This window comes from Stegodyphus dumicola, chromosome 4, assembly GCF_044657685.1.
Source record: "Stegodyphus dumicola isolate Sdum_Otavi_A_Nest chromosome 4, ASM4465768v1".
In the NCBI taxonomy this organism is placed as follows: Eukaryota; Metazoa; Arthropoda; class Arachnida; order Araneae; family Eresidae; genus Stegodyphus; species Stegodyphus dumicola.
Window position 1 is genome coordinate 30,737,280 of NC_140771.1, and position 12,204 is coordinate 30,749,483.

A 12,204-nucleotide genomic window follows, 5' to 3' on the forward strand; every position below is an offset into this window, starting at 1 on the left:
TGAAATATTGAATGGCCCGTTATTTTCACGTTTTAATTAATATAGATTGCTTATTCAAAGTGTCTTAATATTTATACAAGTTCATTTTCAGAACCTTTTGAATAACATATTTTTTATTGCCGAAAATATTTTAAATAATATTTTTTGAAACAAATGGGTAAAAGAGGAGTTATGCGTTTTTCTGTTAAAATAAAAATAAAGTGATTTCACTAGTATTTAGTAAATGGTACTTGCAAATAAATTTAAAAAAAATACATGTCTCCGAAAGCAAATGTGGAGCACTGTATAAATCATCTGTGTGCTTAAATTGAATTTTATTTTAATAATTAGTTGAAATACCTGTTCTACTCCCCGGTAGCGAGCATTTTTTAAAAGGACTCAAAGTCTTATTTTCAAGGTAAAAGGCAGATCCTAAACACAAAAATGACGATGCATAGTGACGTTTATCGTTGTTCAAGTGTGCCCAACCACCACCTCTTCCTTCTCAATCACCGCTTCCTCCTTTATTCCCCCATCTCTAGGATGGCCGATGACACTGTATACCTACCGCGTTATATTATAGTGTGCTATCCAAATTGAAGTACCTGGCACTGTTCGGAATGTACGCAGAGTAAAATGCTTTATTTAAGGGGTTATTTCGAAATCTCAAGTAGACTGTGATTTTCCTGTTATTTCGATTCAAGGTGAATTGAGGAAAATTTTACCAAACTCGAATAAAACTGTAAAACAATGTAGAAATAAACGGTTTTCGTAAGGAATAGTATTTTCATTATTATCGGTTATATCAAAAATCACCTTTTCGAAAAATTATCATCATGATTGGCCAACGTTTTCTCCGTAGTCGAAATATTCACGAAAAACGCCCTTAAAATGAGATAGCCTCCATAACGTTTCATTTATAGCTTCTGAACACTTTTGGAAGGTTCTGCTTTGTTCTAAAGAGTAAACGAACACGTCGTCATGTAATGGTTTTAGTTAAAAACTGATAGCGGGAACTCCACAACGGCGACGTGAACCTAAGACAGGTGATGGGATTTCAGAATTGAAACTGCATAGAAATATTAATATTTATTAAAAAATAATAAATTATTTGTTTAACAAGTGACGTGAGCGCAACGTTTTAATATAAACGCCTTGATCTGGGAGCTTGTGGGCTGGGTTTTCTAAATCTTATATAAACAGTAATTTTCCTTTTTTTTTTTTTTTTTTTTTTTTTTTTTTTTGTCCTTTTATTTGAAGGCCAAGTGTGAAAAAATTTCACCAAAATCGAAATAAAATAGATTTGTATGAATTACACACGCGCAAATCAACAAACAGACACACTTCATTATACCTATATTGATGATTTTAATGAATCCAACTAGTGTAATTTCACAGGTCCAGTTAGTAGTTTATTGTAACTGTCATGAATTTACGTTTTTGCTTTAGTTTATTAATCAATAACAGAATGAATGTGGAAGAAAAGTTAAATAATTCACTCTTTGTTAAATGACAAAACACTATCGCATTAAAGATAAAAATATTTTACTTCGGGTAGTGGCAGCACATTTCTTTTAAATCGCTGAGTCTTTTTATTACCTTCGAAAGACAATATATTGCGTCTGGCGACAAACTTTTTTTTTTTTTTTTGTATCACGAGTTTTCTGATTTAATTATGAACTTTTTAGAGTGGCAATAGTGTGTAATCAGCAAGCTTTGCCAATTAAATACTGTCCTTAACGCGTTATATTAAAGATATTGTAAGGATTATGTTAATTTTATTAACAGTTAAATTTTGAGTTAAACTTCCTTTCCTATCGCTTCTTAATTTCAACTTACCACTTCCGGCCAGAACGTAGTTTTAGAATCACGTTTGAATGCTAATGAGGAAGCGCGGTATTTAACCGCGAAGTTCTACTGTCTCAGTGAGAGAGGTACCAGATATTCTGGCTAGCACGCGTCCGCATTTTTAGGCTACTCTCTCGTAAGCTATTATTACGCTCGGCCGTACTTTAGGCCCTTGATAATTTCGCAGTCAATTAGCGTTAAGGGGCCAGCTCTGTTAGAATTTGGATACCTTCGGCTATATCTTTTTAGTTAAGATTAGTTTATTTTATTTCTTAGTTGACGCCCGACACTCGGGCGTCAACTAAGAAAGCTAAGCGTAAAATTAAATTAATAAGCGTCAACTAAGCGTAAAATTTAAATTTTAACTTTATTATACAACTCGGAGCGTAACAGACGGAGTTTTGTTAAACTTTAATTAGAATAATAAAGGGTTATTTTACCCTTCTATATTGTTGTTTCCTCTCTAAATCAATAATCTATTTAAATATACTACATTGCCTTATGTCGTGACTAATGGGCTTGAAGATCATCTTCTGTTTAATTTAATTTTAATAAATTAAATATTTAATATAATTTTTAATAAATTTAATTTATAATACGCCCAAATAATAATTTATGTAAAAATAAAATACAAATACAGCATGTATTTAATAAAAGACGTTTTAAATACCGTGCATTACATGCTGCCTAGCACAGAACCTTTTATTTATTTATATTTTAAGAATGAATGAAAAAAATGTTATATTTTTCTTATCTACGACTTCCAGGAATACTGAACACTTTGACATAAACCTTGACTTCCGGAAACAATAGAAACATTACAGTGGCTTGTTGCCATGACGACCAGCTGGTTTGAGTTATTTTTGGGAAAAGAAAAAGTTAAAATTGTGGGCGAGAGAGAACATAATGATTTAAAAATTAACTAAACCTTACTACTTAGCATTACCATACGCCTCTCTTTCGCTGTTTAGCCATCGGGAATTCTCTGTAAGCTATTTGGATTAGTGGCCAACTTCGGATGTCCCGAAGTTTTCTTTAACAAAGTTAGTTCTAAAAGCACATTTTCAGCGCCACCTGCACGTTTTAATCACGACCACGTGAAACGGTTCATCAAAATCGATGAATCACGAATCCTACCACCCCCTAGGCTGCGCACGCGCAGGGTGGGCGTGAACTTTTTATCATCTGCCTGGATCACTGGAGCCTACCGAACATTGACATCGCAAGTATTCCTTACTGAAAGTTGTGTGTTTGAACATGGGATGTTTTTCTCTAATAATCGAGTGTTGTCACCGATACAAGTTCAGAGTATTGGAACAGCGTAAAGACACGCAAGGTGAGTAGTACGTTTCATTCTCTTGCAATGGCCAAGGATAAACAAACTTAGTTTATATCTATAGTACGGGTATTTTCTGATTTCTATGACACAGAGTTGAAATGCGATTATTATTTTTACATATATTAAGTTGAATATACTATTAAAACTGTCGGCCTTATTTAATAAATTAACACATTATTTAAGGTTTACTGAAATCGTTTGAGCTTGCTAAAAAAAATTAACTGGAATTCTGAAAATTTTAGATTATCTAGAAAAAGAGTTTATCGTTAAACATATATATTTTTATATATATGTATGTGTCTACGTGTGCGTAACAAAAAAGAAGTCTTAAACTTTGCTTTTTTTGTTTTTTGTTAAATAAAAATGGTATCTGTCGTTAAATGAAATTTTTGAGAAATGTCCGTATAATAACATAACTGAGTGTATAAATAAAGTCATAAATAACTTTTACATTACATTTTGTTTCAGTGTGCACCCAAGATTATAAATTCTGTTTAAAAATTAGAATAACAAATTAAATACTATGGCATACAATTTTATTATGAAAAAATATTTCTCAAACAAGTGAAAATTTTTAAATAAGACAAAAATTGTTGGCGTCTGTTACAGCCTGTAAATGAAATTTTTCAGTCGCATTATCTACCTCGCAGAAAAACATACGTAACAGTAAATTAATCGAAGAAAATAAGAGTAGATGCTTTTTGAAATCTCTCATTAATTTACATAACTTATAAACTTAACTGATTTATATAATTAATGTCGGAGTGATGTCTTTCTCTATAAACACAAATAGGTTCCAAGTATCAGGTTTATTTCATTCAAATCTATGTCTGCCCAGGTCCGATCGCCTACGCACGTAAACGTCTTGTTAAAAACAGAAATACCGCTAGCCGCTTTCAAATAACGCCCATTCATGGATGATAAACTCAAAAACTATTGCACCTTCGGAATTTTGGAACTTTGGGATTATACTGGTTTTCAGCAAGCGATGTATTAGCCTGCTCTTTGCCAGTTCCTTGATGTATCCCATGTTGGGCCTGACGGTTGTGATTCTGTAGATATGAATTTTGTTACTCGATTTTATGTTTTATAGTGTTGACAAAAAATTCAAGATGAATTTAAATGGGCAGTTAGTTTTAATTTCTTTGCGGCTGGATTCCCACGTTAATAATCTAGTTTCGTAATTATTCAATAATATCAAAAACGATTCTTTTATTTTTCATTCCTAACTTAAAGTGATTTTAAATCTTAGATGTTTCATTAATTTTAGAACTAGTCTACATTCTAAAATAGATTTTCTACGCATGATAATATACATTAATCAACGCATAATACCTCAGTTACAATCAAAAGCCAAACACATTGCATAATAAAGCCTTAATTACAAATACAGCTGCTGTATTGTTAGCCCAAAAGGGCTATTAATTTCGTTTTGGCATTTTGCGTTGATTCACTATAAACAGCGAATCACTTTTTAAACTGTTGCCACCAAATATTAGAGCCCTGTATTATATTTAAAGAAATTAAATAATGAAGAATCTGCATAAAAGTATGTATGTTTCTCGCATTGTGATAAAACAACGGTACCTAGAATCATCAAATTTTGAAAAACGTACGTCTTCACCCGAATATGAGCATCTGGAAGCATAAATTTGGAATCTGTTTTATTATCTATTTCATATTTAATAAGCATTTATGAGTTTTTGAATAAGAAACACAACGATTTCAAAACGAGAAATGGCAACACTGTACGGAAAAGAAACATTTTTATCTCCAGCGCGCGAGACCGTGTATTGGAAATTCTAAAGATATAATAATTTTAAAATTACTTTGTGATATTGCTGTTGAATTGAATTTTATGGTTTAAGTGCGAAGAATATGATATTTAATAAATAAAGGTAACACACAAAACGTTTAAAAAAAACTTCTCTAAGTAATACAAAATCTGAACGCTTTCAGATTTTTTTACTTTAAAACAATTAGGATATTCTGCATATTTTAAAAATAATTACGTAATAAATTACTTTGAGATATATACTTATATACTGAATAAATACTAAACATAATATAAGTAAAATAACTACATTAGAGCATTGACTTCTATATATAACATAGTTAAATAATTATTTATAATTAATTACAAGAAGTTAAAATAAATAGAGGAATATAATCATGTACCGAATACAACAAGATCTTGTAGGCCTAAATAAAATTAAATATATATACTATATATAAATGAAACTGGATTAATTCTCATGCATTTTTTATGAATCAAAGAAATTATTATCATTTAATGTGGGCAACTATTTCTTCCTTGCTTTGTTATATGTATTGCACTTACAACTCAAATCTCGAAATCTTTTCTGCACGCTTTAGTGTTGTCTTCCTGAATGCACAACGTACCTGGAAAGCCTTTAGAACTAAATTCATAAAAATTTGAGATAAGAAAAAAATAATTTATATTCTTTGTCTTCTACATATCTTCTTTCTGATGCTGTATGCATCTTGATAAAGATTTGTAGAATTACTGTCTTGCTCCTTAAAATTAAAGTCGTGGAACATTCTTAGGCCTCTTCGCTACGCTTTTTCGAATTTCTGATCTACTCTTAACCATGGGAAGTATTGAAAATATTGTCGTCGAAAAGAGCTAAACACCGCTATAACGCTTGGCTTAGTTTGTGCTGAAAAGAAGCAAGCTCGATTTATTTGCATCGAGAAACTTTAAGCCATTTTTTAAATCGAATAGAATGTATTTCATAAGAATACTAGATTTATTAATTTGAGCGTAATATAGAACGTTTGATGTGCAATAAAAAATTAATAATGCTTTTATAAAATTTTAAAACAATTTCGTAATATATTATGTAATTTATATTAGATTTGGTATACATTAATAATATTAGTTTATAAATATTTTGTATTAGTTTACAATGAATTCAGCAGAATCCATTGCAGATGCAATGCCAGTTCCAGATATCGGTCATATGCAGTAAGAGATTTCCACATGAAATATGCACAATGAAATCGCGCGGCGTCGGAGTCAAAAAACAGCGTTATTGGTGAAGGTCAGATTTAAATTCAGGTAAAAAAAAGTAGTCTATGGAACAAAAGTGACGCTTTTTATTGCCTTAGATTTCTTGCTGAAAGTTGCTATTATGCGAATAAATCCTTTTTGCTTCTCTGCTTAGTCACTAAAACCTCAACGGCGGCATAAAATAAGACAAATAATTACACACGAGTTTTCCCACGTAAACGGACTATATATTAAAGAAAGACAACTGAGCTGAGTAAATAACCATTGCTTCAAACTACCCAGATGTGTCAGTAAACACTGATAAACACTGCTCCAAGTTATTAAAATAGGTCAGCGATTATTGCAAATATAGCAGTTTGTATTTGTCTTATGTGATATACACAGCATTACCCATTAAAAAAACAATAGCAACAATAACAGGAATCTTATTACAGTTACTTTTAACTGAATACAAAAGCAAGATGTTCAGTACAAAAGAATCACTCAGCACATTCTGTGTCAGTGTGTCAATATTGTGTTTCATTTTTGGTGTGTGTTACTCAACTGGGCATGGGTCTTAATTTTTCCATGTGTCTCTTGGGATCACTTGGCCCACTTTCTGTAAGCTTCTTCATTACCTCTCTCCACACCGTAGCCACTTCTGGCAAGATGCCCGCAGTCTGATAAAGAATGACATTCCAGATTCCTGTTCTGTGATTTCCTTCTTTTTCCTTATGAATCGCAAATGAAAAGTTTCTTACCGCGAAACGAAATTTGAATTACAGGTTTGAGAAAAATATTATATAGCCTATTTCTATAGGCTATTTTTTAGTTGCTTTAACATATGCATTATTTTACAGTATTTTCTGCTCACATGTGATTGGTGTAACTGATTATGAAACGGTTACGGCAAAAACATCCAGTTAATTTTAGGTAAATCCAGCTCTTCAAGCGTATAAGTACCAGAACTGTACAAAAGTACTACCGTTACTTGAAAGTTAAGGAAAAACAATTTATGGGGTTAAAATAGTATTCTAAATACCAGATTTAAAATGTCAACGTTAGAAACATTCTTAACGAAGTGCTGAAAACTTCACCACGTTAAATTTATTTAGATTTCTCATCTACGAAGTTTGACAGACGCTACGTTTGCAAAAATAAAACATAAATTCTTAATTTAGTTTGCACGCGGGCTCGCAAGTAAAGATTATTCAGAATTATGCCGTTTTGACAAAGCATAGCATCGTTAATCCATGTCACAAATTTAATTCCCTTGAAATCGATCTATAAATAGAGTTACTTAAAAGCAATAAAACACTTCTGTAAGTTGTTTAATTACATCTGCAAATTGTTTAAATCTTTATATTATTTTTTAATAACATACCTATTTGGCATAATTTAAAATACCATTGATATAACATATGCCTGCGAGTCACATGCTCATTGATATCTCTTTAAATAGCCCCTGCAGATAAGCAGGAAGAAATTAACAATTTATTATAAGTAATAATAGCACACAGTAAAACAAATAGCTCAAGGGGAAAGCGGATATTAAGGAAATTCTGCTTAGTGCGCGAGAAATATCGTAAGTTTTCGATATCATTCGCATAGTGAACTCTAAAATACAATCCAATAAATTTATTATTGACTCATTCTAGTTCTAGGAACATGACTTTGCTAAAGCTTCTTGAAATTTTGGGAAACATGGCTTCTACATCTTCGAAAACTTGTTTTCCCCAGTCTTCCTAAAAGTCGCCAAGTTGGCTAGAAATACCAAAATGGTTTAATGTTGTTGAAAGATCTGCAGTTCTGTTTGAGAAATAAATATTTATATACGAAACATGTAGCAACAGGATACGTTACAAACAAAGTAAACCCTAAAACTTTTATTCTAAGAGCAATAAAAAATCAAAAACGAAGCAAAGCAACATATAATATTACAACAATACACAAAACAGCAATGGAATCAAAAGGATTTATATATATATATATATATATATTTACAAAAATTTTAAATACAAGTAATATTCACTTAATAAGGCCTACCAGTGACTGATTGACTAACACAGCTGAACGATAAAGTTTATACGCGCGTTCAAATCTCGGGAAATGGTCTAGTTGCATAAGCGCTTTCTGATGTTTTCTGAATATAAAGTGAATATGAGCCAAAGTCTTCCACGGAGGCAAATCTTCTCTTAAACAGACAGCCCTCGCTTATGTTGACGTAATGAGATTAATCCGAAGGATTTAAGAATACCTACAGCATTACTAAAGCTAATAAAAGGTATCTACAATGTTATATATTATGTATATCAGTATATAGGCAGCTGATATAATTTAAATCACATTTAGTCGCCCAGATTGTATAGTGGTTAGGGGAGCCTACTGCGATACCGAAGGGCCCCAGTTTCGAATCCCGAAGAAGACATGGATGTTTGCAAATCGATAGAGTCTGTGCGGCATGGGAGCACTGTAAATATGCGGGGAGACGAACGTCCGTTCGAGAGGTTGGTGGCAGGAGAAGAAGGGGATGGGAGACCTTCGGACCCGTCCTCCTCCTCTCCTTCATAACTGAGGGTCGAAATGAGCGAAGTCACACTATCACCTGCAAGGTGCTCAAGGTTTACCAACGACAGGTGCAATCTTGCTCTCCTTGTCACGAAGAATTTAGTGGGCTTGTTCTGACGTCACTGTCAGGCAAGTGAAATACATCGGAACAACAACAAGAAGTTACCTTTTATTTATAATACACTAAAATGTAATTTTTATGAGCTGTTACAATATTATTATACTAAAAAAAGATATCTAACATCATGTATTACTCATCATTTCGGAGCAGAATCATTGTTTTTTCTTGAATTCCCCTGAAATCGATCTATAAATAGAGTTACTTAAAAGCAATAAAACACTTCTGTAAGTTGTTTAATTACATCTGCAAATTGTTTAAATCTTTATATTATTTTCTTGAATCATTGTTTTTTATTATAACTAACATCTGTCTTCGGATGTCACCGGGACATGCTGTTTAAACCTTAATTATGGTTTTCCATTATTGCCATCATAAAATGATGCTTTATGTACTAACGTTATAATTGAAATATTGAGACATGCGTGTGATGACCTTAGTTTGCTGTGTATGTTAATGAGCTTGGGAAAATATTTTATGGATCCTTCTTTATCCTAAACCTTTTGGGATTAATAGTACAACTAACTACAAATGTATTTTTAAAGTAACTTGAAGCGCTATCAATCATATTATTAAAGAAGATTTAGAAATTATGAATTTATTGCATTGTAGAAATTATAATATTTATTGTAGATAAAGAATGTAACAGAAGTGGTATTTTACAAACCTGATATGTGTATAATATAATTACTACCATTTACAGTTTATAATCCTGTTATATTATACGTACTGTACCGCTGTTTTAATATATGCATTGTATATAATAATCCGGATTTTTAATATATATACTGTATATAATACTACTTCTGTTATATAATTATGTTTATCTCGGCTGTATTTACAATAATATTGCAATATTTAGCATTATGCATAACAGAACTAATTATGTAGATGATTTTGCCTTGTAGTGCTTTTATTATAAACGGAGCACGAGGAATAAAAAGATTATTGATTAATAATTATAAAGTTTGTAGAGACATTAGGTAATTTCGAGGCCGAAGAAATGAAAAATTAGCAACCGCCTTCGCCGACAATCGAACCACGGACCTCTGAAATACCGGCCCAGCGTGCAGAACCACTACACCACGGAGGCACGCTAGAAAGGCGGGAGGAATACCTTATAAGTTTATTTATTTATTTATTTAATTTTGCTGTCATAAAGTGTAACCAAACGTTAGACAGATTTACAGTGAATTATCGCTAAGTCTAAAATAAAAACTACTGAGATTTGAAATTGGTGTAAAAGACTCTTTTATTGAAACTAAAGAACAGAAAACAAACCCAGTGCTTACAACTAATCCCGCACTTATAACGAGGTAATTTAAATAACATTAAGTTAAAATAAGCTAGTCGTCATTTAAGCAAACGTTTAACGCAGAGTTAGGATTACAAACCTAACCGGTGTAGATTTTCAAATGTTATCAGTTATAATACAAGGCCGAAGACTACAAACCATATCTGTACTAGTAACAACTTAGTAACGGGGCTTCAAGAAGCAGAACACGCTATTTCTTATAATCAAAAAATCTCAGCTTAAGTACACGTGAGTTAATTGAATTCTGGCGTAGAACCGGACTGAAGAATTGACAGTAAAGGTCTAAACCATAATAGCTGATGATTAAGATACAATAACACGCTGAACAAGTATTAATTTAGAAATCAAACAACAATTTTTTTTGCGCGTTTGTAGCTGAGGATGATGGTTTGGTAAAACCATCGAAACTAGTTCTGTGAAAATTTAAAAATATAAAGCTGATTTTTCTTGATTGACTTCTAAATTAATACCATAATAGCTGGTTAAATTAGCATAATGAAATGTCACATAATGTCAGTGCTAGCGTAACATAATATCAGTGCCAAACGTAGAGAGAAGATGTTTGATATTATTCCGTCAAAAGTTATAAACAGGTCAACAACATTGAAATTACCGAGTAAAGAAAATATTTAATTATTCAGGGTTTAGCTGTGCAGTTTTATACCAACACGCAAGGCTTACAACAAATATTTTCCATTAATGAACCGGAAATAACATTTTCTTTGACAGGACACAAAGTTTGAGTAGCAAATATTATAAAACTGTTTCCCCCCCCTTAAAATCTTTAAAACAAAAAGTGGAGTAATTCTTAAAGCCGCTACTGGACTTGCTGTAATACCAAACGATAAAAAATCTGATGTGTACACCACATGACTTCCTTGTACGGAATATTAAATTATACGCATTTTTTCTTGCATTTCATTTAAACTTATTGGATTGAATTAAATCTACTTCGCAGACAGCGCATAAACTACAATAGAATAAATTCATTCTTTAAAATTCACTCTAGTATTTGTTTACCATAGAGACACTCTGGCGCTAGATTCACTTAACAGTATTATATTTCGTTCATATTATAACTCATAATGCACAAAATTTATATAATTTAAAGAATAGAATTATCTAATTGTTGCCACATGTTCTATTCAAATACTATAATAAAGCTAGAATGATGATTAAAAGAAATTAAGCAAACAAAACAAAAAAGAAACCGATTTCCACAGACGATTGAGTATTTCTCATTCAATTAATTCAATTCTCACTTCGCGACAAGGCAAAAATGCATAAAAACTAAAAATATCTGTATTAAAATCTTAAGCACTTATTTCCTCGAAAAAATTCCAGAAAGGATTAAGCATGATTTAATTGGCAATAATAAATGAAGGCGTTATCTTTGTTGTCACGAAGCTACGTTTCTCTAGATTGGCAACAAATCCACTAGTCTGCTGTTTCAAATATAAACAATCAATGGCCGCCTAAAAAAAAGGCTTAGGGGCACTTAAAAAACTTTAAAATTGTTGATAATTCTAAAAATATTGCATACAGATTTACTAAAGGCATAAAAACCTTAACCGGAAGATAAAAACAACATAATTCAATCATTTTTAAAGCAAAAAATGCACAATTTACAAACATATAAGAGTAAAGAAACTGAGATTACTGAGCCGGGTAATAGAGTAGATATATATATAAATATATTTATACACGTTTGGTGCGGCCGATTGCAACCAAATTACGAGGTGCACATCTACATGTATTAGCAGTTCTATATACAAAATTTCAACGTTCTGATGCTACTCGTTTTTGAGTTATGCGAGATACGTACGTACGTACACACGTACATACGTTCGTACAGACTCCACGAAAAATTCTCTTCAGAATTAATTTTAAAGCAGTTTTATATTTTTTTTGGAGGAAGAGAGTCTTTTATTCTGTCCTTACGTACAGATATCACGCAAAAACATCGTTAAATTGCATTCGATAGCGGTCAAAATGGATTTTTTCGTTGAAATATGCTGCCTGAA

The 12,204-nt window shown here is 31.8% G+C and overlaps 1 protein-coding gene across 2 annotated transcripts in view; it reads left to right on the plus strand.

Annotated features, from left to right (window-relative positions):
• The first annotated feature begins 3,031 nt into the window (after positions 1-3,031).
• The window catches only part of Cad86C (Cadherin 86C), a 139,583-nt gene continuing 130,410 nt past the window's right edge, over positions 3,032-12,204 (plus strand). For both annotated transcript variants that reach the window (XM_085814671.1, XM_085814672.1), the window contains exon 1: positions 3,032-3,163. The gene's annotated coding sequence lies outside the window, so the exon portion shown is untranslated. The remainder of the gene's footprint in view (positions 3,164-12,204) is intronic.